Source organism: Phyllobates terribilis, unplaced genomic scaffold (assembly GCF_046119375.1).
Source record: "Phyllobates terribilis strain yellow unplaced genomic scaffold, ASM4611937v1 Scaffold_487__1_contigs__length_1357975, whole genome shotgun sequence".
NCBI classification, from domain to species: Eukaryota; Metazoa; Chordata; class Amphibia; order Anura; family Dendrobatidae; genus Phyllobates; species Phyllobates terribilis.
Genome location: NW_027363247.1, coordinates 643920 through 671658, shown reverse-complemented (window position 1 = coordinate 671658; position 27739 = coordinate 643920). Strand labels below are relative to the sequence as shown.

General features: G+C 43.8%; 14 non-coding genes and 2 pseudogenes across 14 annotated transcripts; all 16 read right to left on the bottom strand.

Moving 5' to 3' along the window:
• Positions 1-2828: 2828 nt before the first annotated feature.
• On the bottom strand, positions 2829-3019 carry LOC141229514 (U2 spliceosomal RNA). The gene has a single exon (XR_012296173.1). It is a non-coding gene; the product is annotated as a U2 spliceosomal RNA (small nuclear RNA).
• Positions 3020-4128: 1109 nt separating this feature from the next.
• LOC141229512 (U2 spliceosomal RNA) lies at positions 4129-4319 on the bottom strand. The gene has a single exon (XR_012296171.1). It is a non-coding gene; the product is annotated as a U2 spliceosomal RNA (small nuclear RNA).
• Positions 4320-5428: 1109 nt separating this feature from the next.
• On the bottom strand, positions 5429-5614 carry LOC141229671 (U2 spliceosomal RNA). The gene has a single exon (XR_012296323.1). It is a non-coding gene; the product is annotated as a U2 spliceosomal RNA (small nuclear RNA).
• A 524-nt stretch (positions 5615-6138) lies between these two features.
• Positions 6139-6254, bottom strand: LOC141229713 (U2 spliceosomal RNA; annotated as a pseudogene).
• A 1109-nt stretch (positions 6255-7363) lies between these two features.
• On the bottom strand, positions 7364-7575 carry LOC141229666 (U2 spliceosomal RNA; annotated as a pseudogene).
• Positions 7576-13959: 6384 nt separating this feature from the next.
• On the bottom strand, positions 13960-14150 carry LOC141229511 (U2 spliceosomal RNA). Its single transcript, XR_012296170.1, has one exon. It is a non-coding gene; the product is annotated as a U2 spliceosomal RNA (small nuclear RNA).
• Positions 14151-15265: 1115 nt separating this feature from the next.
• On the bottom strand, positions 15266-15456 carry LOC141229510 (U2 spliceosomal RNA). Its single transcript, XR_012296169.1, has one exon. It is a non-coding gene; the product is annotated as a U2 spliceosomal RNA (small nuclear RNA).
• A 1112-nt stretch (positions 15457-16568) lies between these two features.
• On the bottom strand, positions 16569-16759 carry LOC141229508 (U2 spliceosomal RNA). The gene has a single exon (XR_012296168.1). It is a non-coding gene; the product is annotated as a U2 spliceosomal RNA (small nuclear RNA).
• A 1118-nt stretch (positions 16760-17877) lies between these two features.
• LOC141229507 (U2 spliceosomal RNA) lies at positions 17878-18068 on the bottom strand. The gene has a single exon (XR_012296167.1). It is a non-coding gene; the product is annotated as a U2 spliceosomal RNA (small nuclear RNA).
• A 1115-nt stretch (positions 18069-19183) lies between these two features.
• Positions 19184-19374, bottom strand: LOC141229752 (U2 spliceosomal RNA). Its single transcript, XR_012296374.1, has one exon. It is a non-coding gene; the product is annotated as a U2 spliceosomal RNA (small nuclear RNA).
• A 1109-nt stretch (positions 19375-20483) lies between these two features.
• LOC141229751 (U2 spliceosomal RNA) lies at positions 20484-20674 on the bottom strand. The gene has a single exon (XR_012296373.1). It is a non-coding gene; the product is annotated as a U2 spliceosomal RNA (small nuclear RNA).
• Positions 20675-21783: 1109 nt separating this feature from the next.
• LOC141229750 (U2 spliceosomal RNA) lies at positions 21784-21974 on the bottom strand. Its single transcript, XR_012296372.1, has one exon. It is a non-coding gene; the product is annotated as a U2 spliceosomal RNA (small nuclear RNA).
• A 1118-nt stretch (positions 21975-23092) lies between these two features.
• On the bottom strand, positions 23093-23283 carry LOC141229749 (U2 spliceosomal RNA). The gene has a single exon (XR_012296371.1). It is a non-coding gene; the product is annotated as a U2 spliceosomal RNA (small nuclear RNA).
• A 1115-nt stretch (positions 23284-24398) lies between these two features.
• On the bottom strand, positions 24399-24589 carry LOC141229748 (U2 spliceosomal RNA). The gene has a single exon (XR_012296370.1). It is a non-coding gene; the product is annotated as a U2 spliceosomal RNA (small nuclear RNA).
• A 1109-nt stretch (positions 24590-25698) lies between these two features.
• Positions 25699-25889, bottom strand: LOC141229746 (U2 spliceosomal RNA). Its single transcript, XR_012296368.1, has one exon. It is a non-coding gene; the product is annotated as a U2 spliceosomal RNA (small nuclear RNA).
• A 1115-nt stretch (positions 25890-27004) lies between these two features.
• LOC141229745 (U2 spliceosomal RNA) lies at positions 27005-27195 on the bottom strand. Its single transcript, XR_012296367.1, has one exon. It is a non-coding gene; the product is annotated as a U2 spliceosomal RNA (small nuclear RNA).
• Between the last annotated feature and the right edge of the window lie 544 nt (positions 27196-27739).

Genomic DNA, 27739 nt, shown 5'->3' with positions numbered 1-27739 from the left:
CTATTATTTAATACTATCCCAACTCCATCATTTTTATTCCCACTAGAGCCAGACCAGATATGCTGGCCATATGGCCAATCAGCGTCTTCCAGGGGTTCTTCTATACCACACTCCTGTAGACACATAATATCAAAAGAATGGTTATGTAAGAAGTCCAGAATCACAGATCTTCTAACTCTAGACTTTAAAAGTCTTACATTAAGGGACGCAATGTCCCAATTTGGTTTAGAGACCATTCTTTGGCTCAAAAACCAGAAACACCAGTCTCAGCAAAAAAACATGCCTTCCTTATCCTTTGTCATCCGGCGAACTCCCACTTAGCTGAAAGATAGTGGACTCCAAATTCTCCTCCAGGTAAGCCGTTGACGCAGGAGAAAGAGAAACCACTGGGTAATCCCGCTCACTCACCGGACTTGCCACGCATTGGCTACTTGATGGTTCAGACAACCGGGCCCTTTTATTCTTAGCGCGGTCCGGTTCCTCAGAAGACCTCACCCCAGTCTCAGTGAAGTCTCCTTGACCTCCAGCTCCCTCTTCATCCATACTTTCACTGCTCCAACTGAGAGCCTGGTCCCCTGGGATTTCCAAGGCTCCCTCACGTTCTTCACAAAAGGAGTCAATGAAACCCCCCTGATAGGAAGAAATATCCATCTCAGCTGCCAGAACCTCTTCCACTCTCCCGGGCTCCACCAGTAGGTCAGCAGACGCCCTCACTGGAGCAGTCTCCACACGCTGTTCCACTACCTTCACCCTGGAAGAAACTGCGGCCTCAGGTGCCACACTCTTAGGCCTCGGAGAGTTCGAGACCACCTCAGAGTATGCCCTTGCCTTGCCCTCGTTCGCACGACGAGTACAATCCTTAAAGGCATGCCCCTCCATACCACAAGCATTGCAAACAATTGGATTGGTACAGTCCTTAGCAACATGCCCACTTTGGTTGCACTTGGAGCAAACAGGCACAGCAGTACAAACCTCTTGTAAGTGTCCGTACTTCTTACATTTCCTGCAAAAAACTGGGGCCTCAGGAAAGAAGAGAATACCCCTATCTCTCCCGATAGAGAAACTTTGGGAAGGGTAATGAACACCTCCAGGCTCTGAAGAACTTTCCCCAAATCTGACAAAATATCTGTATTTGCCAGTCCATAAGTTCTCCTCGTTCATGATTTTGTGACTGTTGCTCACAAAGTCACAATGCCTCTTAAGAAAAGTCGCAATGTCATGTTCGTGCACAAAGGGATTATACATAAATATGACTAGGGGAACATCACCTTTGGAGTACAAGACTGTAAAAGTCAAACCATGCAAGGTTGGATTCTTCTCCTGCTCCCTCAACTTCTTATACAGGTTCCGGCAAGCCGCCATAGATTGTAGCACCAAGACATACCGTCCTTCTTTCCGGGATTCCTGCAGGCAGACGATGTTTTCTCTTGTCACTTCCAGGATTTTGAAGATCACCTCGTGCACCATATACGACAGATTGAAACGCTCTCTGACAGCAGCATCAACTTCAATGCGGAATGCATTGCGAACCCGATTGTCATCGGTCCCAGCATAGCGTATCTTCACGCCCATTATGATCACTCTCTCGTTCCTCCTCGTTCTCCCCCTAAAGCAGCAACCGGCTTAAGCCATCAAGATGGCGATGCCGGAAGGCCAAGGGAAAACACTCAAGGACCCCAGACAAGACACTTGGTCTTAGCCAAAAGGCCGAGAAGCGATAACCAGAATTGGTTTCGAACTACGGAGCCACCCAAGGATCCTGAAGAGTCCATTTGTGGAGATGAGCTCCTGGACTCCCGTTAAGAAGACATGTTGTCAACCTCTAGATCCCTTACATGCCTGCACTTTTCGGCTTGCTGCTGCTGCAATCCACGCGTTTTAGATCTGCATAACTCCACCTCTTTAAACACAGCACCCTCACCCCCTGCTGTTCCCACCCGCCTCAACACCGTTGGAAGGGAGGAGAACCAATTAAGGCGGGGGGTGGGGTGGAACGAGCAGCTGTCTACCCTTAGCAGGAGGGCTGCTGATTACTTACCTCTCCTGCTGCTGCTGGCTGTCCAGCAGCAGACTGAAGGTGGCTGCTGCTGTGCGCAGGTATATAAAGGCTCAGAGCCTATTATGACACGCGCAGCCAGCGTTCCATTGCCACATTCCATCTACTGCAGGCAGGATACCTGGCTGGCTGAATGTCGCTGAGAAGCTCACAGAGACCGCCATAAGCAACAGTTTAACAGAATGCCACAGACTAATCAACCAAACTTTTTGGGTTGGGTTCTCTTTTATAGTCTGCAGGCATTAATTGAAAGAAGTCAGTGTTCCAGCAGAGGGAGACAACGTTTCAGAAAAGGCATTGTAGCAAACCAAAAAAGAAATTTTAAGCGCAGCAGAGTAACCAGCGCACATACCTGTTAGCTCAGGTGAGTTTAAAAGGCTGCTGTTGATAACAAGGGCATTTGCTAAATAGATGGTGTGTGTGCAACAATATACTGAAAGGTCAATTATATTGTGCAGCTTATCTCACCACCTGTAGTTATTTAGGTGAAAGCTCCAAAATGCTTGCCTAATATGTCTGTTTATCCAAAAGGAAGTAAAGAGGGAGAGCTAGAAAGATAGCATTGCGTTACATTACATGGCAATGCAATGCACAGTTGCTGAAGTTGAACCAAAATGAGCTTGTCATCTGGCTTCTGCAACTTTGAACATGAAAAATCCAATGAGGAGAAGAAAAGCAAAGCCAAAGAGTCCATCCCAAAATCCGACAAACAAGCAAAATGAACAAAAAACATTGAATTCAATACTTTCTGATTTTAGAAACTGCATTAAAGAAGGGGTGCACCGGTCCTGGAGATACTGCAATACCAGGTCAATGCGTGGAGTGGACAGAGCAAGCTCTTTTTCCATCTCCCTGTTCTAAAAATCCATTTAATATATGGTCCCCAGATAGGGGACGTATCAGATATTAAACTGATAAGAACAGATACTACACTTGATCTTAGCCAAAAGGCCGAGAAGCGATAACCAGAATTGGTTTCGAACTACGGAGCCACCCAAGGATCCTGAAGAGTCCATTTGTGGAGATGAGCTCCTGGACTCCCGTTAAGAAGACATGTTGTCAACCTCTAGATCCCTTACATGCCTGCACTTTTCGGCTTGCTGCTGCTGCAATCCACACGTTTTAGATCTGCATAACTCCACCTCTTTAAACACAGCACCCTCACCCCCTGCTGTTCCCACCCGCCTCAACACCGTTGGAAGGGAGGAGAACCAATTAAGGCGGGGGGTGGGGTGGAACGAGCAGCTGTCTACCCTTAGCAGGAGGGCTGCTGATTACTTACCTCTCCTGCTGCTGCTGGCTGTCCAGCAGCAGACTGAAGGTGGCTGCTGCTGTGCGCAGGTATATAAAGGCTCAGAGCCTATTATGACACGCGCAGCCAGCGTTCCATTGCCACATTCCATCTACTGCAGGCAGGATACCTGGCTGGCTGAATGTCGCTGAGAAGCTCACAGAGACCGCCATAAGCAACAGTTTAACAGAATGCCACAGACTAATCAACCAAACTTTTTGGGTTGGGTTCTCTTTTATAGTCTGCAGGCATTAATTGAAAGAAGTCAGTGTTCCAGCAGAGGGAGACAACGTTTCAGAAAAGGCATTGTAGCAAACCAAAAAAGAAATTTTAAGCGCAGCAGAGTAACCAGCGCACATACCTGTTAGCTCAGGTGAGTTTAAAAGGCTGCTGTTGATAACAAGGGCATTTGCTAAATAGATGGTGTGTGTGCAACAATATACTGAAAGGTCAATTATATTGTGCAGCTTATCTCACCACCTGTAGTTATTTAGGTGAAAGCTCCAAAATGCTTGCCTAATATGTCTGTTTAGCCAAAAGGAAGTAAAGAGGGAGAGCTAGAAAGATAGCATTGCGTTACATTACATGGCAATGCAATGCACAGTTGCTGAAGTTGAACCAAAATGAGCTTGTCATCTGGCTTCTGCAACTTTGAACATGAAAAATCCAATGAGGAGAAGAAAAGCAAAGCCAAAGAGTCCATCCCAAAATCCGACAAACAAGCAAAATGAACAAAAAACATTGAATTCAATACTTTCTGATTTTAGAAACTGCATTAAAGAAGGGGTGCACCGGTCCTGGAGATACTGCAATACCAGGTCAATGCGTGGAGTGGACAGAGCAAGCTCTTTTTCCATCTCCCTGTTCTAAAAATCCATTTAATATATGGTCCCCAGATAGGGGACGTATCAGATATTAAACTGATAAGAACAGATACTACACTTGATCTTAGCCAAAAGGCCGAGAAGCGATAACCAGAATTGGTTTCGAACTACGGAGCCACCCAAGGATCCTGAAGAGTCCATTTGTGGAGATGAGCTCCTGGACTCCCGTTAAGAAGACATGTTGTCAACCTCTAGATCCCTTACATGCCTGCACTTTTCGGCTTGCTGCTGCTGCAATCCACGCGTTTTAGATCTGCATAACTCCACCTCTTTAAACACAGCACCCTCACCCCCTGCTGTTCCCACCCGCCTCAACACCGTTGGAAGGGAGGAGAACCAATTAAGGCGGGGGGTGGGGTGGAACGAGCAGCTGTCTACCCTTAGCAGGAGGGCTGCTGATTACTTACCTCTCCTGCTGCTGCTGGCTGTCCAGCAGCAGACTGAAGGTGGCTGCTGCTGTGCGCAGGTATATAAAGGCTCAGAGCCTATTATGACACGCGCAGCCAGCGTTCCATTGCCACATTCCATCTACTGCAGGCAGGATACCTGGCTGGCTGAATGTCGCTGAGAAGCTCACAGAGACCGCCATAAGCAACAGTTTAACAGAATGCCACAGACTAATCAACCAAACTTTTTGGGTTGGGTTCTCTTTTATAGTCTGCAGGCATTAATTGAAAGAAGTCAGTGTTCCAGCAGAGGGAGACAACGTTTCAGAAAAGGCATTGTAGCAAACCAAAAAAGAAATTTTAAGCGCAGCAGAGTAACCAGCGCACATACCTGTTAGCTCAGGTGAGTTTAAAAGGCTGCTGTTGATAACAAGGGCATTTGCTAAATAGATGGTGTGTGTGCAACAATATACTGAAAGGTCAATTATATTGTGCAGCTTATCTCACCACCTGTAGTTATTTAGGTGAAAGCTCCAAAATGCTTGCCTAATATGTCTGTTTATCCAAAAGGAAGTAAAGAGGGAGAGCTAGAAAGATAGCATTGCGTTACATTACATGGCAATGCAATGCACAGTTGCTGAAGTTGAACCAAAATGAGCTTGTCATCTGGCTTCTGCAACTTTGAACATGAAAAATCCAATGAGGAGAAGAAAAGCAAAGCCAAAGAGTCCATCCCAAAATCCGACAAACAAGCAAAATGAACAAAAAACATTGAATTAAATACTTTCTGATTTTAGAAACTGCATTAAAGAAGGGGTGCACCGGTCCTGGAGATACTGCAATACCAGGTCAATGCGTGGAGTGGACAGAGCAAGCTCTTTTTCCATCTCCCTGTTCTAAAAATCCATTTAATATATGGTCCCCAGATAGGGGACGTATCAGATATGAAACAGATAAGAACAGATTTTTTTTTTGATTGAAGCTGCATCCAAGGCACTGAAAAATGTGACCGAAGTCACACCAAAACAGCGCACGAGGCGAGGATTCATGTGGACCCTTCCCGGAGGAGAGGGTCCCCAATAAACCATCCCCATCCCTCCGAGCCAGAAGGCCACAGCGAGGGTCAGGGATCTCCGATGCTCTCCCTAGCCGAAGCCGGAGAAGAGCCGTTTTCGTGCTCCCAGCTTCCATCTAGGCTGCCACCCTAGTGGAGCTGGAGCCTGTGTTGGTTTCTCAGCCCAAAGCTGACCGGACCTCCGACCGGGTTTATAAAAATTCCCCTTCCTAGCCCGAAGGCCAGGAATAGGGGGGGTTGCTCAGAAAGTATGATTGGCAAAGGTGCGGCGTGCTACGAAGCCAAGTCTTTCTGGGGTTCCCAGTCCCAGTAAGCTTGGACTCCCACCAGGGCGCCTACTCCTGGGGCACATTGCTCCAAAGCCCTCACACTTACCCAGCCTAGTGACTTCGATCCTGGAGGGCCATGTTTTCCATCAGATAACTCTATGAGCCACCTGGCGTACTAACAAGTGCACCAAACCAGTGTGTAATATGCATCAATTTACTAGGGCAGCCCAAGGACAAAACTGCCTTTTCAAAAGATACTACACTTGATCTTAGCCAAAAGGCCGAGAAGCGATAACCAGAATTGGTTTCGAACTACGGAGCCACCCAAGGATCCTGAAGAGTCCATTTGTGGAGATGAGCTCCTGGACTCCCGTTAAGAAGACATGTTGTCAACCTCTAGATCCCTTACATGCCTGCACTTTTCGGCTTGCTGCTGCTGCAATCCACGCGTTTTAGATCTGCATAACTCCACCTCTTTAAACACAGCACCCTCACCCCCTGCTGTTCCCACCCGCCTCAACACCGTTGGAAGGGAGGAGAACCAATTAAGGCGGGGGGTGGGGTGGAACGAGCAGCTGTCTACCCTTAGCAGGAGGGCTGCTGATTACTTACCTCTCCTGCTGCTGCTGGCTGTCCAGCAGCAGACTGAAGGTGGCTGCTGCTGTGCGCAGGTATATAAAGGCTCAGAGCCTATTATGACACGCGCAGCCAGCGTTCCATTGCCACATTCCATCTACTGCATGCAGGATACCTGGCTGGCTGAATGTCGCTGAGAAGCTCACAGAGACCGCCATAAGCAACAGTTTAACAGAATGCCACAGACTAATCAACCAAACTTTTTGGGTTGGGTTCTCTTTTATAGTCTGCAGGCATTAATTGAAAGAAGTCAGTGTTCCAGCAGAGGGAGACAACGTTTCAGAAAAGGCATTGTAGCAAACCAAAAAAGAAATTTTAAGCGCAGCAGAGTAACCAGCGCACATACCTGTTAGCTCAGGTGAGTTTAAAAGGCTGCTGTTGATAACAAGGGCATTTGCTAAATAGATGGTGTGTGTGCAACAATATACTGAAAGGTCAATTATATTGTGCAGCTTATCTCACCACCTGTAGTTATTTAGGTGAAAGCTCCAAAATGCTTGCCTAATATGTCTGTTTATCCAAAAGGAAGTAAAGAGGAAGAGCTAGAAAGATAGCATTGCGTTACATTACATGGCAATGCAATGCACAGTTGCTGAAGTTGAACCAAAATGAGCTTGTCATCTGGCTTCTGCAACTTTGAACATGAAAAATCCAATGAGGAGAAGAAAAGCAAAGCCAAAGAGTCCATCCCAAAATCCGACAAACAAGCAAAATGAACAAAAAACATTGAATTCAATACTTTCTGATTTTAGAAACTGCATTAAAGAAGGGGTGCACCGGTCCTGGAGATACTGCAATACCAGGTCAATGCGTGGAGTGGACAGAGCAAGCTCTTTTTCCATCTCCCTGTTCTAAAAATCCATTTAATATATGGTCCCCAGATAGGGGACGTATCAGATATTAAACTGATAAGAACAGATTTTTTTTTTTTTTTTTTTACACTCAGATTACAAAGTCTTGGAATCAACAAAAAGATAAGAAGACTCAAATCCATCATCGTGCATTCTACCAATTTTAATACTTCTCCAAATCTTTTATTTTCTTTTTCTTTTATATATATATATTTATTTATTTTTTCCCTCTTTTTTTTTTAAAAAAAAAATATATAGTTTTGGCTATTTTTTTTTGTTTGTTTTTGTTTTTGTTTTTTTGTTTTTCCACAGGTTTTCAAAAAATCAAAGCTTACAAGGTAAGTTCATTCCATTTACATTGTTTCCATTTCTCATTTGCTTTCACCTTGCCAAGCGTCATTTTGTCCCTCCAGAAATACATGTACAAATAACTTAGACATAATTTAATACACTGGTCGACTGTTACTTCCTTATGTTTAAACACTAAAATGTTCCTTGCTTTCCACAATGCCGCCTTCACACATGCAATAATAATCCATACAATTTTAAAATCCTCCTCTCTTATCCCCATCCCATAAAATACTCTGTTAAAATCCAAAAAATTAACAGTACTCACAGCTCTCACTATATTGCACACTTTCCTCCATATTGTCTGTGCAAAATTACAATTCCAGAAGATGTGCATGGGTGTTTCACTATTCCCACACCTGGATCTTGGGCACACTTCAGATCTTACCAACCCACGCCTGTGTTGGAACTCACGGGTTGGCAGGCAGTCTTTTACTATACACCAGAGTAAATCCCTGTGTTCATTAGATAACACACTATAATTTACATTCATCCAGATTCTTTCCACAATTTTGAATGAAAAATGTTCCACAGGACTGATACCTATTCTCTCTTCCAGGATTTTTAGGATTTTTTTATGGCATTTAAGAACATTTATTTCGACCATCTTAAGTTTAAAATCTCTTAAAATTTTTTCTAAAACAATATAATTTCCTGGAGGTAAAAACCTATAAGGCCTATTTAGAGACATCTCCAACCATTTATAATTTCTAATATAGAAACCTAAATTATATATAGAAAACAACTTTAGCTTAGAGCCTGGTCCTAATAAAGTGCATACCCAGTTCGCTACATACTTTGCATATAAAAAGGACCTAATATCCGGAAAACCTTTCCCACCTTTTTTCTTTGATTTATATATCTCCTCTCTCTTTACTCTTTCCATCTTGGATCTCCATAAAAAATTAAAACATACCTTAATAACTCTCTTCATGATATTATTTTGGGGGATAAAAACTGTTGAGACATATAAAAACATTGGGAGTAAAACCTGTCTAATAATTAAAATTTTTCCTTCCAGGGTAAGATCTCTCAACTGCCAGAAAGTAATCTTTTTCTTAACTCTTTCCAGCAGAGACTCCCAATTTCTTAACATTACCACCTGACTCTGAGAAATAAATACCTAAAATTTTTACTTCATTCATTCTTGTTAATTTACACTCAGAATCTACAATAAAATCACCAACAGTTAAAATACCAGATTTTTCCATGTTAATTTTAAAACCCGATGCGCCCCCAAACCAATCCACTGTTCTTATGGCTCTGTTCATGCTTCTAGTGTCTTTAACTAAAACCGTCACATCATCCATATATGCCACCACTTTAACTTGTTCATTGCAACTCCCGGGAATAAAAAAACCATTGATTACCTTATCTCTCCTAAAAGCTGCTAAAAGTGGTTCAATTGCACAAATAAAAAGAATAGGGGATAAGGGACACCCCTGTTTAACGCCACAGTTTATTTTTACATTATCAGATAAAAAAACATTAATAGATATTTTGCTAAAACATGATTTGTAAAGAGATTTAATACGTTTGCTAAAAACATCCGGGCATCCCATTTTCTCTAAAACTGCAAATAAAAAATCATGGGCAACTCTATCGTACGCTTTTTCAAAATCCAAAGTAATTAGAGCAAGCTTTTGTTTTCTGTCTAAAACATCCCATAAAACATCCCTGATTAAAATCAATGAGTCGCTGATTCTCCGATTTGGCACTGCACACGTCTGATCCACTTCTATTACTGAGCCGATTACCTTTTTTAATCTATTTGCTAGTAACTTTGCATATACCTTACAGTCCGTATTTAAAAGGGTTATTGGTCTCCAATTTTTAATCAGTTCTTTATTTCCTTTCTTAAATAATAAAACAATAAGACCCTCCCACCACGACTCTGGGACACTAAAAGATGCTTCTGCTTCTAAAATTACTTCATAAAAATCCTCACCCATGATCTCCCATAAACACTTGTAAAATTCAACAGGTAGTCCATCTGCTCCCGGCGTTTTGTTATTTTGTAGCGTATTAATTGTATTAAAAACTTCCTCTTTAGTAAAATTCCCTATTAAAAAAGATTTATCTTCCGCATTAAAATTTTTTTCCAGTCCTTCTAAAAAATGTTTTTTTAGAGACACATCCGTGTTTTTAACAGAAAATAAATCATCATAAAATTCTTTTGCTTTCATCTTCTTCCCCTCCAAACTTGTTTCTCCTTCCAAAACCTTCATATAATCCTTCTTGTCACATATTTTTTTAAAAAAGAATTTTGTGCATTTTTCATCCTCGTCTAAAACTTTTACTCGGGAATTAAAAATAATTTCTTTACCTTTTTCTTTCAGGCAGTTTTGGATCTTTTCTTTTGTTGTTCGGATCGCCTCCTGCATATCACATCCGTTATTTTCGAGGTGAAAAAAACATTGCAGTTTAGCATTAAGATCATTATAAAAAATACGTTTTGCAGCAGCTTTCTTCTTTCCTTCTTTAATAAAAAATATTTTTACCTCCTTCTTGACAAAATCCCACCAATTAAAAATAGATTTAAAAAACGTTTTTTTTAGCTTCAGTTTTTCATACAGCTTTTTAAAACCTTCCATAACCACCTCGTCTTGTAGTAGGGATACATTAAATTTCCAGTGTGACGGTCTTTTATCCACATCTGATTCTATTTTAAAACTACATTCTATTATTTTATGATCTGAAAAAGGTGTTGAATGCGTTTTAAAACCTGAGCATGTTAGGGCTTGAGATATAAAAATATAATCTATTCTGGATGAAACACCTCTCCCCACCCAAGTGACTTCATGCTCCTTTTTTTGTCCATCTAATGCCCATGTATCTTTAAGATTAAAAGCTGCTAAAATATTTCTAAGACATGAAGCTGACCCATCTTTTACATTTTTTAAATGACAATTAAAATCCCCACCTAAAACTAATGGATCTACTCCAGGTAAAAACAGCTGCAAAAGTTCAAACAAATGTAATCTCAAGGCTTTTTCTGCATTTGCATACACATTAAAACACCTCACTTTCTTCCCATTTTTCTGCACATCAATTCTTAAAATCCTCCCAGGGTATATCTCTTCATAATTTACAATCTCCCAATCTTTAGAGCATAAAAACCCCACACCATCACTTTTTGACTCGTTCCCACCAGAAAAGCATAAGTTACCCTTCCATATACCCTGTAAATATTCATAGCTTATTTTTTTTGTCAAATTACATTCTTGTAGAAAGATAAAATCAATATTTTCATTATTTAAAAAATCATATAAAGCAGTTCTCTTATATAGGTCGTTAAACCCCTGAACATTCAGGGACATTGAGCGGATCATCTTCTAACATTTAGTGCAGGGCTCTTCCCTCCGCCCTCATTCTCTACTGCCGGAGAAGATGGGTCTACCTCCAGATCTGATACATCCGAAGATGACACACTCCCCAGCAGACTTGTTGCTTCTAATGCCTTTACTTTCCCACCACATGGTATTCCTTCATTATCACTTCTATCCACACTTCTTTTTAGAGATTTTTCTGTGCAGTCCATTTGTACCTGCGCGCAAGGTAAGCTCTGCGACAGGGAATTAGTAGGAGTGGACTCCACTACTTCTGGAATATCACTTTCCCTTCCACAACTACTCCCTTTACTTAGTGGAGAAATTTCTTGCAACATTTGACTCTTCTCTTCTCTCTTCTGATCTTCTTTCTTCTGTTCTTCTATCTTCTTCTTTTCATTCTTATCTTCTTTCTTCTTATCTTCTTTCTTCTGCTCTTCTCTCTTTTTCCTTTCCATCTGTTTCTTTATCTCCATGGCCCTTTTTTCTATGTCCTCTATCCTCTTCTGTTTTTCCTCTTCCTTCTTTCTCTTCCTTTCTTCCAACTTCCTTTCCTCTTCTTCTTGTGATTTTTTAACCCGTTCCTCCTTCTTCTTCTCCTTCATTGCCCGTCCCTCCTCTTCCTCTTTTCTCTTTCTTTCTGTCTCCTCCTTCTCACTCCTTTCTTTCTCCTCTTCCCCTTTTTCCTCTTCAGCAGCAATGCCTGCTTCCACATCGTCTTTAGCTTCTTGTTGCTGTTCTTCAGGCGATGTGTCCATCTCCTCTACATCCTTTTTCTTATTTTTAGGGCACTCATCCATCTGGTGAGGAGTACCCATGCAACTAAAACACTTGTTACATTCTGCATCCAGATGTCCATATTTTTTACACACACGGCAGTAGTGTGGCATCCCTGGGAAGAATAAATAACCGCGGCTATGGTTGATATAAACCTGCAGCGGAGGTCTGGACACGCCCCCCTCCTCATTCGGGTTCTTCCTAAATGATACCACATACACACGTTTCCCGTTCCACACTCCAAACTGTGTTTCCCCGCGTCTCTTAGGGATGATTTTGTCACAATACATTGATAGGTAACTTTCAACCTCAGAGTCTGTAATAAATGGACTAAACAAATGAATCGTCAGTACTTTCATTGAAAACTGAAAAGAGGGGATTACTTTCACCCCCTCCAGCTCTACCTTCTCTTTATTTACTTCATAAAGAGCGTAGGCACTTTCACACTGCGAGGCTTTATTAAGCGTAACATCATAAAGTCCTCGAGAAAAAAAAGATTGAAAGCAAAAAAGATGCTCCTTGTCGATCTTCAAGAGCTTACAAATAACATTGAAAATAAATTGAGAATCTTTCACCTGCCGGTGGTCAGGAGCAACCACGAACCTGATGGTGTCCTTCAGCGGATGCTCCTCCGAGAAATAATCATTCGGGTTGCTTGCTTGATTCTCCTTCCTTCCTCCAGGGTTTCTCCTTGTCTCCATGATTTTCCTCTTCTTTTCCAGATACCAAGGAAAATATCACACACGGATCGCAGCCTCCACGAAGTTCGTCCTCCCTCCAACACACCGTCCTCCGTAAAGAAAAGGCACTGCAGCTTTAGCACCGATTCCCAAAAGCAGCACTGGATATCTCCAAAGGCCAAGAATCGGTTCTGCCACCACAGTAACCTTCAGCCCAATGTCACAACCCACTACAGATCGTGCCAAAAGGCCGAGAAGCGATAACCAGAATTGGTTTCAAACTACGGAGCCACCCAAGGATCCTGAAAAGTCCATTTGTGGAGATGAGCTCCTGGACTCCCGTTAAGAAGACATGTTGTCAACCTCTAGATCCCTTACATGCCTGCACTTTTCGGCTTGCTGCTGCTGCAATCCACGCGTTTTAGATCTGCATAACTCCACCTCTTTAAACACAGCACCTTCACCCCCTGCTGTTCCCACCCGCCTCAACACCGTTGGAAGGGAGGAGAACCAATTAAGGCGGGGGGTGGGGTGGAACGAGCAGCTGTCTACCCTTAGCAGGAGGGCTCCTGATTACATACCTCTCCTGCTGCTGCTGCTGCTGGCTGTCCAGCAGCAGACTGAAGGTGGCTGCTGCTGTGCACAGGTATATAAAGGCTCAGAGCCTATTATGACACGCGCAGCCAGCGTTCCATTGCCACATTCCATCTACTGCAGGCAGGATACCTGGCTGGCTGAATGTCGCTGAGAAGCTCACAGAGACCGCCATAAGCAACAGTTTAACAGAATGCCACAGACTAAACAACCAAACTTTTTGGGTTGGGTTCTCTTTTATAGTCTGCAGGCATTAAATGAAAGAAGTCAGTGTTCCAGCAGAAGGAGACAACGTTTCAGAAAAGGCATTGTAGCAAACCAAAAAAGAAATTTTAAGCGCAGCAGAGTAACCAGCGCACATACCTGTTAGCTCAGGTGAGTTTAAAAGGCTGCTGTTGATAACAAGGGCATTTGCTAAATAGATGGTGTGTGTGCAACAATATACTGAAAGGTCAATTATATTGTGCAGCTTATCTCACCACCTGTAGTTATTTAGGTGAAAGCTCCAAAATGCTTGCCTAATATGTCTGTTTATCCAAAAGGAAGTAAAAAGGGAGAGCTAGAAAGATAGCATTGCATCACATTACATGGCAATGCAATGCACAGTTGCTGAAGTTGAACCAAAATGAGCTTGTAATCTGGCTTCTGCAACTTTGAACATGAAAAATCCAATGAGGAGAAGAAAAGCAAAGCCAAAGAGTCCATCCCAAAATCCGACAAACAAGCAAAATGAACAAAAAACATTGAATTCAATTCTTTCTGATTTTAGAAACTGCATTAAAGAAGGGGTGCACCGGTCCTGGAGATACTGCAATACCAGGTCAATGCGTGGAGTGGACAGAGCAAGCTCTTTTTCCATCTCCCTGTTCTAAAAATCCATTTAATATATGGTCCCCAGATAGGGGACGTATCAGATATTAAACTGATAAGAACAGATACTACACTTGATCTTAGCCAAAAGGCCGAGAAGCGATAACCAGAATTGGTTTCAAACTACGGAGCCACCCAAGGATCCTGAAAAGTCCATTTGTGGAGATGAGCTCCTGGACTCCCGTTAAGAAGACATGTTGTCAACCTCTAGATCCCTTACATGCCTGCACTTTTCGGCTTGCTGCTGCTGCAATCCACGCGTTTTAGATCTGCATAACTCCACCTCTTTAAACACAGCACCTTCACCCCCTGCTGTTCCCACCCGCCTCAACACCGTTGGAAGGGAGGAGAACCAATTAAGGCGGGGGGTGGGGTGGAACGAGCAGCTGTCTACCCTTAGCAGGAGGGCTCCTGATTACATACCTCTCCTGCTGCTGCTGCTGCTGGCTGTCCAGCAGCAGACTGAAGGTGGCTGCTGCTGTGCACAGGTATATAAAGGCTCAGAGCCTATTATGACACGCGCAGCCAGCGTTCCATTGCCACATTCCATCTACTGCAGGCAGGATACCTGGCTGGCTGAATGTCGCTGAGAAGCTCACAGAGACCGCCATAAGCAACAGTTTAACAGAATGCCACAGACTAATCAACCAAACTTTTTGGGTTGGGTTCTCTTTTATAGTCTGCAGGCATTAAATGAAAGAAGTCAGTGTTCCAGCAGAAGGAGACAACGTTTCAGAAAAGGCATTGTAGCAAACCAAAAAAGAAATTTTAAGCGCAGCAGAGTAACCAGCGCACATACCTGTTAGCTCAGGTGAGTTTAAAAGGCTGCTGTTGATAACAAGGGCATTTGCTAAATAGATGGTGTGTGTGCAACAATATACTGAAAGGTTAATTATATTGTGCAGCTTATCTCACCACCTGTAGTTATTTAGGTGAAAGCTCCAAAATGCTTGCCTAATATGTCTGTTTATCCAAAAGGAAGTAAAAAGGGAGAGCTAGAAAGATAGCATTGCATCACATTACATGGCAATGCAATGCACAGTTGCTGAAGTTGAACCAAAATGAGCTTGTAATCTGGCTTCTGCAACTTTGAACATGAAAAATCCAATGAGGAGAAGAAAAGCAAAGCCAAAGAGTCCATCCCAAAATCCGACAAACAAGCAAAATGAACAAAAAACATTGAATTCAATTCTTTCTGATTTTAGAAACTGCATTAAAGAAGGGGTGCACCGGTCCTGGAGATACTGCAATACCAGGTCAATGCGTGGAGTGGACAGAGCAAGCTCTTTTTCCATCTCCCTGTTCTAAAAATCCATTTAATATATGGTCCCCAGATAGGGGACGTATCAGATATTAAACTGATAAGAACAGATACTACACTTGATCTTAGCCAAAAGGCCGAGAAGCGATAACCAGAATTGGTTTCAAACTACGGAGCCACCCAAGGATCCTGAAAAGTCCATTTGTGGAGATGAGCTCCTGGACTCCCGTTAAGAAGACATGTTGTCAACCTCTAGATCCCTTACATGCCTGCACTTTTCGGCTTGCTGCTGCTGCAATCCACGCGTTTTAGATCTGCATAACTCCACCTCTTTAAACACAGCACCTTCACCCCCTGCTGTTCCCACCCGCCTCAACACCGTTGGAAGGGAGGAGAACCAATTAAGGCGGGGGGTGGGGTGGAACGAGCAGCTGTCTACCCTTAGCAGGAGGGCTCCTGATTACATACCTCTCCTGCTGCTGCTGCTGGCTGTCCAGCAGCAGACTGAAGGTGGCTGCTGCTGTGCACAGGTATATAAAGGCTCAGAGCCTATTATGACACGCGCAGCCAGCGTTCCATTGCCACATTCCATCTACTGCAGGCAGGATACCTGGCTGGCTGAATGTCGCTGAGAAGCTCACAGAGACCGCCATAAGCAACAGTTTAACAGAATGCCACAGACTAATCAACCAAACTTTTTGGGTTGGGTTCTCTTTTATAGTCTGCAGGCATTAAATGAAAGAAGTCAGTGTTCCAGCAGAAGGAGACAACATTTCAGAAAAGGCATTGTAGCAAACCAAAAAAGAAATTTTAAGCGCAGCAGAGTAACCAGCGCACATACCTGTTAGCTCAGGTGAGTTTAAAAGGCTGCTGTTGATAACAAGGGCATTTGCTAAATAGATGGTGTGTGTGCAACAATACACTGAAAGGTCAATTATATTGTGCAGCTTATCTCACCACCTGTAGTTATTTAGGTGAAAGCTCCAAAATGCTTGCCTAATATGTCTGTTTATCCAAAAGGAAGTAAAAAGGGAGAGCTAGAAAGATAGCATTGCATCACATTACATGGCAATGCAATGCACAGTTGCTGAAGTTGAACCAAAATGAGCTTGTAATCTGGCTTCTGCAACTTTGAACATGAAAAATCCAATGAGGAGAAGAAAAGCAAAGCCAAAGAGTCCATCCCAAAATCCGACAAACAAGCAAAATGAACAAAAAACATTGAATTCAATTCTTTCTGATTTTAGAAACTGCATTAAAGAAGGGGTGCACCGGTCCTGGAGATACTGCAATACCAGGTCAATGCGTGGAGTGGACAGAGCAAGCTCTTTTTCCATCTCCCTGTTCTAAAAATCCATTTAATATATGGTCCCCAGATAGGGGACGTATCAGATATTAAACTGATAAGAACAGATACTACACTTGATCTTAGCCAAAAGGCCGAGAAGCGATAACCAGAATTGGTTTCAAACTACGGAGCCACCCAAGGATCCTGAAAAGTCCATTGGTGGAGATGAGCTCCTGGACTCCCGTTAAGAAGACATGTTGTCAACCTCTAGATCCCTTACATGCCTGCACTTTTCGGCTTGCTGCTGCTGCAATCCACGCGTTTTAGATCTGCATAACTCCACCTCTTTAAACACAGCACCTTCACCCCCTGCTGTTCCCACCCGCCTCAACACCGTTGGAAGGGAGGAGAACCAATTAAGGCGGGGGGTGGGGTGGAACGAGCAGCTGTCTACCCTTAGCAGGAGGGCTCCTGATTACATACCTCTCCTGCTGCTGCTGCTGCTGCTGGCTGTCCAGCAGCAGACTGAAGGTGGCTGCTGCTGTGCACAGGTATATAAAGGCTCAGAGCCTATTATGACACGCGCAGCCAGCGTTCCATTGCCACATTCCATCTACTGCAGGCAGGATACCTGGCTGGCTGAATGTCGCTGAGAAGCTCACAGAGACCGCCATAAGCAACAGTTTAACAGAATGCCACAGACTAATCAACCAAACTTTTTGGGTTGGGTTCTCTTTTATAGTCTGCAGGCATTAAATGAAAGAAGTCAGTGTTCCAGCAGAAGGAGACAACGTTTCAGAAAAGGCATTGTAGCAAACCAAAAAAGAAATTTTAAGCGCAGCAGAGTAACCAGCGCACATACCTGTTAGCTCAGGTGAGTTTAAAAGGCTGCTGTTGATAACAAGGGCATTTGCTAAATAGATGGTGTGTGTGCAACAATACACTGAAAGGTCAATTATATTGTGCAGCTTATCTCACCACCTGTAGTTATTTAGGTGAAAGCTCCAAAATGCTTGCCTAATATGTCTGTTTATCCAAAAGGAAGTAAAAAGGGAGAGCTAGAAAGATAGCATTGCATCACATTACATGGCAATGCAATGCACAGTTGCTGAAGTTGAACCAAAATGAGCTTGTAATCTGGCTTCTGCAACTTTGAACATGAAAAATCCAATGAGGAGAAGAAAAGCAAAGCCAAAGAGTCCATCCCAAAATCCGACAAACAAGCAAAATGAACAAAAAACATTGAATTCAATTCTTTCTGATTTTAGAAACTGCATTAAAGAAGGGGTGCACCGGTCCTGGAGATACTGCAATACCAGGTCAATGCGTGGAGTGGACAGAGCAAGCTCTTTTTCCATCTCCCTGTTCTAAAAATCCATTTAATATATGGTCCCCAGATAGGGGACGTATCAGATATTAAACTGATAAGAACAGATACTACACTTGATCTTAGCCAAAAGGCCGAGAAGCGATAACCAGAATTGGTTTCAAACTACGGAGCCACCCAAGGATCCTGAAAAGTCCATTTGTGGAGATGAGCTCCTGGACTCCCGTTAAGAAGACATGTTGTCAACCTCTAGATCCCTTACATGCCTGCACTTTTCGGCTTGCTGCTGCTGCAATCCACGCGTTTTAGATCTGCATAACTCCACCTCTTTAAACACAGCACCTTCACCCCCTGCTGTTCCCACCCGCCTCAACACCGTTGGAAGGGAGGAGAACCAATTAAGGCGGGGGGTGGGGTGGAACGAGCAGCTGTCTACCCTTAGCAGGAGGGCTCCTGATTACATACCTCTCCTGCTGCTGCTGCTGCTGGCTGTCCAGCAGCAGACTGAAGGTGGCTGCTGCTGTGCACAGGTATATAAAGGCTCAGAGCCTATTATGACACGCGCAGCCAGCGTTCCATTGCCACATTCCATCTACTGCAGGCAGGATACCTGGCTGGCTGAATGTCGCTGAGAAGCTCACAGAGACCGCCATAAGCAACAGTTTAACAGAATGCCACAGACTAATCAACCAAACTTTTTGGGTTGGGTTCTCTTTTATAGTCTGCAGGCATTAAATGAAAGAAGTCAGTGTTCCAGCAGAAGGAGACAACGTTTCAGAAAAGGCATTGTAGCAAACCAAAAAAGAAATTTTAAGCGCAGCAGAGTAACCAGCGCACATACCTGTTAGCTCAGGTGAGTTTAAAAGGCTGCTGTTGATAACAAGGGCATTTGCTAAATAGATGGTGTGTGTGCAACAATATACTGAAAGGTCAATTATATTGTGCAGCTTATCTCACCACCTGTAGTTATTTAGGTGAAAGCTCCAAAATGCTTGCCTAATATGTCTGTTTATCCAAAAGGAAGTAAAAAGGGAGAGCTAGAAAGATAGCATTGCATCACATTACATGGCAATGCAATGCACAGTTGCTGAAGTTGAACCAAAATGAGCTTGTAATCTGGCTTCTGCAACTTTGAACATGAAAAATCCAATGAGGAGAAGAAAAGCAAAGCCAAAGAGTCCATCCCAAAATCCGACAAACAAGCAAAATGAACAAAAAACATTGAATTCAATTCTTTCTGATTTTAGAAACTGCATTAAAGAAGGGGTGCACCGGTCCTGGAGATACTGCAATACCAGGTCAATGCGTGGAGTGGACAGAGCAAGCTCTTTTTCCATCTCCCTGTTCTAAAAATCCATTTAATATATGGTCCCCAGATAGGGGACGTATCAGATATTAAACTGATAAGAACAGATACTACACTTGATCTTAGCCAAAAGGCCGAGAAGCGATAACCAGAATTGGTTTCAAACTACGGAGCCACCCAAGGATCCTGAAAAGTCCATTTGTGGAGATGAGCTCCTGGACTCCCGTTAAGAAGACATGTTGTCAACCTCTAGATCCCTTACATGCCTGCACTTTTCGGCTTGCTGCTGCTGCAATCCACGCGTTTTAGATCTGCATAACTCCACCTCTTTAAACACAGCACCTTCACCCCCTGCTGTTCCCACCCGCCTCAACACCGTTGGAAGGGAGGAGAACCAATTAAGGCGGGGGGTGGGGTGGAACGAGCAGCTGTCTACCCTTAGCAGGAGGGCTCCTGATTACATACCTCTCCTGCTGCTGCTGGCTGTCCAGCAGCAGACTGAAGGTGGCTGCTGCTGTGCACAGGTATATAAAGGCTCAGAACCTATTATGACACGCGCAGCCAGCGTTCCATTGCCACATTCCATCTACTGCAGGCAGGATACCTGGCTGGCTGAATGTCGCTGAGAAGCTCACAGAGACCGCCATAAGCAACAGTTTAACAGAATGCCACAGACTAATCAACCAAACTTTTTGGGTTGGGTTCTCTTTTATAGTCTGCAGGCATTAAATGAAAGAAGTCAGTGTTCCAGCAGAAGGAGACAACGTTTCAGAAAAGGCATTGTAGCAAACCAAAAAAGAAATTTTAAGCGCAGCAGAGTAACCAGCGCACATACCTGTTAGCTCAGGTGAGTTTAAAAGGCTGCTGTTGATAACAAGGGCATTTGCTAAATAGATGGTGTGTGTGCAACAATATACTGAAAGGTCAATTATATTATGCAGCTTATCTCACCACCTGTAGTTATTTAGGTGAAAGCTCCAAAATGCTTGCCTAATATGTCTGTTTATCCAAAAGGAAGTAAAAAGGGAGAGCTAGAAAGATAGCATTGCATCACATTACATGGCAATGCAATGCACAGTTGCTGAAGTTGAACCAAAATGAGCTTGTAATCTGGCTTCTGCAACTTTGAACATGAAAAATCCAATGAGGAGAAGAAAAGCAAAGCCAAAGAGTCCATCCCAAAATCCGACAAACAAGCAAAATGAACAAAAAACATTGAATTCAATTCTTTCTGATTTTAGAAACTGCATTAAAGAAGGGGTGCACCGGTCCTGGAGATACTGCAATACCAGGTCAATGCGTGGAGTGGACAGAGCAAGCTCTTTTTCCATCTCCCTGTTCTAAAAATCCATTTAATATATGGTCCCCAGATAGGGGACGTATCAGATATTAAACTGATAAGAACAGATACTACACTTGATCTTAGCCAAAAGGCCGAGAAGCGATAACCAGAATTGGTTTCAAACTACGGAGCCACCCAAGGATCCTGAAAAGTCCATTTGTGGAGATGAGCTCCTGGACTCCCGTTAAGAAGACATGTTGTCAACCTCTAGATCCCTTACATGCCTGCACTTTTCGGCTTGCTGCTGCTGCAATCCACGCGTTTTAGATCTGCATAACTCCACCTCTTTAAACACAGCACCTTCACCCCCTGCTGTTCCCACCCGCCTCAACACCGTTGGAAGGGAGGAGAACCAATTAAGGCGGGGGGTGGGGTGGAACGAGCAGCTGTCTACCCTTAGCAGGAGGGCTCCTGATTACATACCTCTCCTGCTGCTGCTGGCTGTCCAGCAGCAGACTGAAGGTGGCTGCTGCTGTGCACAGGTATATAAAGGCTCAGAGCCTATTATGACACGCGCAGCCAGCGTTCCATTGCCACATTCCATCTACTGCAGGCAGGATACCTGGCTGGCTGAATGTCGCTGAGAAGCTCACAGAGACCGCCATAAGCAACAGTTTAACAGAATGCCACAGACTAATCAACCAAACTTTTTGGGTTGGGTTCTCTTTTATAGTCTGCAGGCATTAAATGAAAGAAGTCAGTGTTCCAGCAGAAGGAGACAACGTTTCAGAAAAGGCATTGTAGCAAACCAAAAAAGAAATTTTAAGCGCAGCAGAGTAACCAGCGCACATACCTGTTAGCTCAGGTGAGTTTAAAAGGCTGCTGTTGATAACAAGGGCATTTGCTAAATAGATGGTGTGTGTGCAACAATATACTGAAAGGTCAATTATATTGTGCAGCTTATCTCACCACCTGTAGTTATTTAGGTGAAAGCTCCAAAATGCTTGCCTAATATGTCTGTTTATCCAAAAGGAAGTAAAAAGGGAGAGCTAGAAAGATAGCATTGCATCACATTACATGGCAATGCAATGCACAGTTGCTGAAGTTGAACCAAAATGAGCTTGTAATCTGGCTTCTGCAACTTTGAACATGAAAAATCCAATGAGGAGAAGAAAAGCAAAGCCAAAGAGTCCATCCCAAAATCCGACAAACAAGCAAAATGAACAAAAAACATTGAATTCAATTCTTTCTGATTTTAGAAACTGCATTAAAGAAGGGGTGCACCGGTCCTGGAGATACTGCAATACCAGGTCAATGCGTGGAGTGGACAGAGCAAGCTCTTTTTCCATCTCCCTGTTCTAAAAATCCATTTAATATATGGTCCCCAGATAGGGGACGTATCAGATATTAAACTGATAAGAACAGATACTACACTTGATCTTAGCCAAAAGGCCGAGAAGCGATAACCAGAATTGGTTTCAAACTACGGAGCCACCCAAGGATCCTGAAAAGTCCATTTGTGGAGATGAGCTCCTGGACTCCCGTTAAGAAGACATGTTGTCAACCTCTAGATCCCTTACATGCCTGCACTTTTCGGCTTGCTGCTGCTGCAATCCACGCGTTTTAGATCTGCATAACTCCACCTCTTTAAACACAGCACCTTCACCCCCTGCTGTTCCCACCCGCCTCAACACCGTTGGAAGGGAGGAGAACCAATTAAGGCGGGGGGTGGGGTGGAACGAGCAGCTGTCTACCCTTAGCAGGAGGGCTCCTGATTACATACCTCTCCTGCTGCTGCTGCTGCTGCTGGCTGTCCAGCAGCAGACTGAAGGTGGCTGCTGCTGTGCACAGGTATATAAAGGCTCAGAGCCTATTATGAGACGCGCAGCCAGCGTTCCATTGCCACATTCCATCTACTGCAGGCAGGATACCTGGCTGGCTGAATGTCGCTGAGAAGCTCACAGAGACCGCCATAAGCAACAGTTTAACAGAATGCCACAGACTAATCAACCAAACTTTTTGGGTTGGGTTCTCTTTTATAGTCTGCAGGCATTAAATGAAAGAAGTCAGTGTTCCAGCAGAAGGAGACAACGTTTCAGAAAAGGCATTGTAGCAAACCAAAAAAGAAATTTTAAGCGCAGCAGAGTAACCAGCGCACATACCTGTTAGCTCAGGTGAGTTTAAAAGGCTGCTGTTGATAACAAGGGCATTTGCTAAATAGATGGTGTGTGTGCAACAATATACTGAAAGGTCAATTATATTGTGCAGCTTATCTCACCACCTGTAGTTATTTAGGTGAAAGCTCCAAAATGCTTGCCTAATATGTCTGTTTATCCAAAAGGAAGTAAAAAGGGAGAGCTAGAAAGATAGCATTGCATCACATTACATGGCAATGCAATGCACAGTTGCTGAAGTTGAACCAAAATGAGCTTGTAATCTGGCTTCTGCAACTTTGAACATGAAAAATCCAATGAGGAGAAGAAAAGCAAAGCCAAAGAGTCCATCCCAAAATCCGACAAACAAGCAAAATGAACAAAAAACATTGAATTCAATTCTTTCTGATTTTAGAAACTGCATTAAAGAAGGGGTGCACCGGTCCTGGAGATACTGCAATACCAGGTCAATGCGTGGAGTGGACAGAGCAAGCTCTTTTTCCATCTCCCTGTTCTAAAAATCCATTTAATATATGGTCCCCAGATAGGGGACGTATCAGATATTAAACTGATAAGAACAGATACTACACTTGATCTTAGCCAAAAGGCCGAGAAGCGATAACCAGAATTGGTTTCAAACTACGGAGCCACCCAAGGATCCTGAAAAGTCCATTTGTGGAGATGAGCTCCTGGACTCCCGTTAAGAAGACATGTTGTCAACCTCTAGATCCCTTACATGCCTGCACTTTTCGGCTTGCTGCTGCTGCAATCCACGCGTTTTAGATCTGCATAACTCCACCTCTTTAAACACAGCACCTTCACCCCCTGCTGTTCCCACCCGCCTCAACACCGTTGGAAGGGAGGAGAACCAATTAAGGCGGGGGGTGGGGTGGAACGAGCAGCTGTCTACCCTTAGCAGGAGGGCTCCTGATTACATACCTCTCCTGCTGCTGCTGCTGCTGGCTGTCCAGCAGCAGACTGAAGGTGGCTGCTGCTGTGCACAGGTATATAAAGGCTCAGAGCCTATTATGACACGCGCAGCCAGCGTTCCATTGCCACATTCCATCTACTGCAGGCAGGATACCTGGCTGGCTGAATGTCGCTGAGAAGCTCACAGAGACCGCCATAAGCAACAGTTTAACAGAATGCCACAGACTAATCAACCAAACTTTTTGGGTTGGGTTCTCTTTTATAGTCTGCAGGCATTAAATGAAAGAAGTCAGTGTTCCAGCAGAAGGAGACAACGTTTCAGAAAAGGCATTGTAGCAAACCAAAAAAGAAATTTTAAGCGCAGCAGAGTAACCAGCGCACATACCTGTTAGCTCAGGTGAGTTTAAAAGGCTGCTGTTGATAACAAGGGCATTTGCTAAATAGATGGTGTGTGTGCAACAATATACTGAAAGGTCAATTATATTGTGCAGCTTATCTCACCACCTGTAGTTATTTAGGTGAAAGCTCCAAAATGCTTGCCTAATATGTCTGTTTATCCAAAAGGAAGTAAAAAGGGAGAGCTAGAAAGATAGCATTGCATCACATTACATGGCAATGCAATGCACAGTTGCTGAAGTTGAACCAAAATGAGCTTGTAATCTGGCTTCTGCAACTTTGAACATGAAAAATCCAATGAGGAGAAGAAAAGCAAAGCCAAAGAGTCCATCCCAAAATCCGACAAACAAGCAAAATGAACAAAAAACATTGAATTCAATTCTTTCTGATTTTAGAAACTGCATTAAAGAAGGGGTGCACCGGTCCTGGAGATACTGCAATACCAGGTCAATGCGTGGAGTGGACAGAGCAAGCTCTTTTTCCATCTCCCTGTTCTAAAAATCCATTTAATATATGGTCCCCAGATAGGGGACGTATCAGATATTAAACTGATAAGAACAGATACTACACTTGATCTTAGCCAAAAGGCCGAGAAGCGATAACCAGAATTGGTTTCAAACTACGGAGCCACCCAAGGATCCTGAAAAGTCCATTTGTGGAGATGAGCTCCTGGACTCCCGTTAAGAAGACATGTTGTCAACCTCTAGATCCCTTACATGCCTGCACTTTTCGGCTTGCTGCTGCTGCAATCCACGCGTTTTAGATCTGCATAACTCCACCTCTTTAAACACAGCACCTTCACCCCCTGCTGTTCCCACCCGCCTCAACACCGTTGGAAGGGAGGAGAACCAATTAAGGCGGGGGGTGGGGTGGAACGAGCAGCTGTCTACCCTTAGCAGGAGGGCTCCTGATTACATACCTCTCCTGCTGCTGCTGGCTGTCCAGCAGCAGACTGAAGGTGGCTGCTGCTGTGCACAGGTATATAAAGGCTCAGAGCCTATTATGACACGCGCAGCCAGCGTTCCATTGCCACATTCCATCTACTGCAGGCAGGATACCTGGCTGGCTGAATGTCGCTGAGAAGCTCACAGAGACCGCCATAAGCAACAGTTTAACAGAATGCCACAGACTAATCAACCAAACTTTTTGGGTTGGGTTCTCTTTTATAGTCTGCAGGCATTAAATGAAAGAAGTCAGTGTTCCAGCAGAAGGAGACAACGTTTCAGAAAAGGCATTGTAGCAAACCAAAAAAGAAATTTTAAGCGCAGCAGAGTAACCAGCGCACATACCTGTTAGCTCAGGTGAGTTTAAAAGGCTGCTGTTGATAACAAGGGCATTTGCTAAATAGATGGTGTGTGTGCAACAATATACTGAAAGGTCAATTATATTGTGCAGCTTATCTCACCACCTGTAGTTATTTAGGTGAAAGCTCCAAAATGCTTGCCTAATATGTCTGTTTATCCAAAAGGAAGTAAAAAGGGAGAGCTAGAAAGATAGCATTGCATCACATTACATGGCAATGCAATGCACAGTTGCTGAAGTTGAACCAAAATGAGCTTGTAATCTGGCTTCTGCAACTTTGAACATGAAAAATCCAATGAGGAGAAGAAAAGCAAAGCCAAAGAGTCCATCCCAAAATCCGACAAACAAGCAAAATGAACAAAAAACATTGAATTCAATTCTTTCTGATTTTAGAAACTGCATTAAAGAAGGGGTGCACCGGTCCTGGAGATACTGCAATACCAGGTCAATGCGTGGAGTGGACAGAGCAAGCTCTTTTTCCATCTCCCTGTTCTAAAAATCCATTTAATATATGGTCCCCAGATAGGGGACGTATCAGATATTAAACTGATAAGAACAGATACTACACTTGATCTTAGCCAAAAGGCCGAGAAGCGATAACCAGAATTGGTTTCAAACTACGGAGCCACCCAAGGATCCTGAAAAGTCCATTTGTGGAGATGAGCTCCTGGACTCCCGTTAAGAAGACATGTTGTCAACCTCTAGATCCCTTACATGCCTGCACTTTTCGGCTTGCTGCTGCTGCAATCCACGCGTTTTAGATCTGCATAACTCCACCTCTTTAAACACAGCACCTTCACCCCGTGCTGTTCCCACCCGCCTCAACACCGTTGGAAGGGAGGAGAACCAATTAAGGCGGGGGGTGGGGTGGAACGAGCAGCTGTCTACCCTTAGCAGGAGGGCTCCTGATTACATACCTCTCCTGCTGCTGCTGCTGCTGGCTGTCCAGCAGCAGACTGAAGGTGGCTGCTGCTGTGCACAGGTATATAAAGGCTCAGAGCCTATTATGACACGCGCAGCCAGCGTTCCATTGCCACATTCCATCTACTGCAGGCAGGATACCTGGCTGGCTGAATGTCGCTGAGAAGCTCACAGAGACCACCATAAGCAACAGTTTAACAGAATGCCACAGACTAATCAACCAAACTTTTTGGGTTGGGTTCTCTTTTATAGTCTGCAGGCATTAAATGAAAGAAGTCAGTGTTCCAGCAGAAGGAGACAACGTTTCAGAAAAGGCATTGTAGCAAACCAAAAAAGAAATTTTAAGCGCAGCAGAGTAACCAGCGCACATACCTGTTAGCTCAGGTGAGTTTAAAAGGCTGCTGTTGATAACAAGGGCATTTGCTAAATAGATGGTGTGTGTGCAACAATATACTGAAAGGTCAATTATATTGTGCAGCTTATCTCACCACCTGTAGTTATTTAGGTGAAAGCTCCAAAATGCTTGCCTAATATGTCTGTTTATCCAAAAGGAAGTAAAAAGGGAGAGCTAGAAAGATAGCATTGCATCACATTACATGGCAATGCAATGCACAGTTGCTGAAGTTGAACCAAAATGAGCTTGTAATCTGGCTTCTGCAACTTTGAACATGAAAAAACCAATGAGGAGAAGAAAAGCAAAGCCAAAGAGTCCATCCCAAAATCCGACAAACAAGCAAAATGAACAAAAAACATTGAATTCAATTCTTTCTGATTTTAGAAACTGCATTAAAGAAGGGGTGCACCGGTCCTGGAGATACTGCAATACCAGGTCAATGCGTGGAGTGGACAGAGCAAGCTCTTTTTCCATCTCCCTGTTCTAAAAATCCATTTAATATATGGTCCCCAGATAGGGGACGTATCAGATATTAAACTGATAAGAACAGATACTACACTTGATCTTAGCCAAAAGGCCGAGAAGCGATAACCAGAATTGGTTTCAAACTACGGAGCCACCCAAGGATCCTGAAAAGTCCATTTGTGGAGATGAGCTCCTGGACTCCCGTTAAGAAGACATGTTGTCAACCTCTAGATCCCTTACATGCCTGCACTTTTCGGCTTGCTGCTGCTGCAATCCACGCGTTTTAGATCTGCATAACTCCACCTCTTTAAACACAGCACCTTCACCCCCTGCTGTTCCCACCCGCCTCAACACCGTTGGAAGGGAGGAGAACCAATTAAGGCGGGGGGTGGGGTGGAACGAGCAGCTGTCTACCCTTAGCAGGAGGGCTCCTGATTACATACCTCTCCTGCTGCTGCTGCTGCTGCTGGCTGTCCAGCAGCAGACTGAAGGTGGCTGCTGCTGTGCACAGGTATATAAAGGCTCAGAGCCTATTATGACACGCGCAGCCAGCGTTCCATTGCCACATTCCATCTACTGCAGGCAGGATACCTGGCTGGCTGAATGTCGCTGAGAAGCTCACAGAGACCGCCATAAGCAACAGTTTAACAGAATGCCACAGACTAATC